The sequence below is a fragment of the Brassica oleracea genome, chromosome C5, assembly GCF_000695525.1.
Source record: "Brassica oleracea var. oleracea cultivar TO1000 chromosome C5, BOL, whole genome shotgun sequence".
Lineage (NCBI taxonomy): Eukaryota > Viridiplantae > Streptophyta > Magnoliopsida > Brassicales > Brassicaceae > Brassica > Brassica oleracea.
This window is the reverse complement of record NC_027752.1, coordinates 15,441,746-15,443,527: the sequence shown is the minus strand read 5'-3', so window position 1 is coordinate 15,443,527 and position 1,782 is coordinate 15,441,746. Positions and strand designations below refer to the sequence as shown.

General features: G+C 32.7%; 1 long non-coding RNA gene across 1 annotated transcript; it reads right to left on the bottom strand.

Moving 5' to 3' along the window:
• Positions 1–712: 712 nt before the first annotated feature.
• LOC106295389 lies at positions 713–1,389 on the bottom strand. The gene is made up of 2 exons (XR_001260999.1): positions 1,095–1,389; positions 713–992 (listed from the first exon to the last, which is right to left on the bottom strand). It is a non-coding gene; the product is annotated as an uncharacterized LOC106295389 (long non-coding RNA).
• Between the last annotated feature and the right edge of the window lie 393 nt (positions 1,390–1,782).

Genomic DNA, 1,782 nt, shown 5'->3' with positions numbered 1-1,782 from the left:
TTTTGTGAAGAGGCTCCTTGGCTCTTCATTTTCTTCAACCAACATTCACTTTTATTGTGATTCCTTTGTTTGCAAACACCATACCATTTATCGATCTGCATGTGATGTTTATCTTCACTTTTGTTTTTTCCTTTTGAAACAAACTTTTCTCCGTAGAAAGTTCTTCTCACAATTCTACACGCTTCTCGTTTGCTTTCAATATACCGATTAACTTTGTAACTGATTGTAATTGATAATACAGTTATATCTTTAGTTTGTTCGAGTACAGACATAATACTATCAAACCTCTCTGGAAGTGAAATAATAATCTTTTGCACTATCTGATAATCTCACTACAAGAAATATCGGTATTGGTAGCACACCGAAAACGCTACCAAAAGGTTTTCGTAGCGTTTTTACAAACGCTAGGTCTGCCGCAGCTACGGTAGACCCCCCTCTATTATAGCGTTTTTTCATGAGCTATAATAAATATAGATATTGTAACATTTAAACTCTACTATATTAAATTTGTTCTATAGCATCTTGTTTTTGCTATTATTAAGTTTTATATGGCGTTAACTAAGTAACATAACATATTTTATAATAACACATTTTTAGTGCCATTGAATTATATATATATATATAAATTATCTAGAATTTACATTTTATTTCTTTTTAAAAAACTTCAATTATAAATTAATTTATCACTAAATCGGTTTAATTGAAAAAAAAAGAAAAATTTGGTACTTTTATAAATTGAATTTTGGTTTACATGGTTTACCATTACAAATTGGTATACACTTACAAAATGGTTTACAATTACAAATTGGTTTACTAATTAACCCTAACTAAACCTAATTAACCCTAACTAAACCTAATTTACTTCTTCAGTCGCCGCCGCACTCACCACACCGCGACATTGCTCTCGCATCTCCACCGCACGACCACCACCGGCTTGTACCACCACGCTTGACCGGAGACGCTGGCTATGTCACACCACTGCTTCTCCTTCCCTGCTCCTTAATAAATATGTACACAAAGCAAAATCAATCATAAATTTCTAAGAAGATGACGAGAAGAAGAGAGCAGATAAGAGGAAGGTGAAGTGAGTTGACATGTGTTGGTGGTGAGGCGGTGAAGCCGACGCAGATCTTGGCCAGAGACGAGTCTGCCGCTTCTCCACCGTTGCTTTAGCGCCTCTTGTGAAAAACCATAATTGAAATGATAATCTTGACCAGAAACATGAAAATAGCTAGAACTTAGGAACCTAATTCTTCTGTTTGTGAGATGTGTCGTCTGTGAGAGAGAGATTAGGAGAGTGAGACATTGAGGTTAGGAGAATAAGACAGAGAGCGGTTTGTGTTGTGAGATGATTAAGGAAAAAAAATGGAAGAGGGATTTGTCGATGAGATGGAGAGAAAGAGATCTGTGAAGATAAGAAAGAAAGAGAAAAAAATAAAAAGTAAAAAGTAAATAAAACAATCTCATCCATTGATTTAATTGCATCCTACGGTTCAGAGGGTGATCCGCGTGATGATAGTGGATTGGTCTATAACTTACTTTTTTATTTAATAGATACTAAATAGTTTTTTTCCTCTTGATTTTATCTTTTGTTGTTTCATTTTTCACTATTTTGGTGACTTTTGGTTTATAATTTTTTAAAATTGATGATAAAATATTAATATTTTAAAATTAATACTTTAAAGTTTAATTTTGAAAATCTGTTAATTAATATTATAATTGTTGACTATTAGTTGATATAGTTGTGCTTAAGTTTAAAATATATGGTTTGAAGTTTTTGAA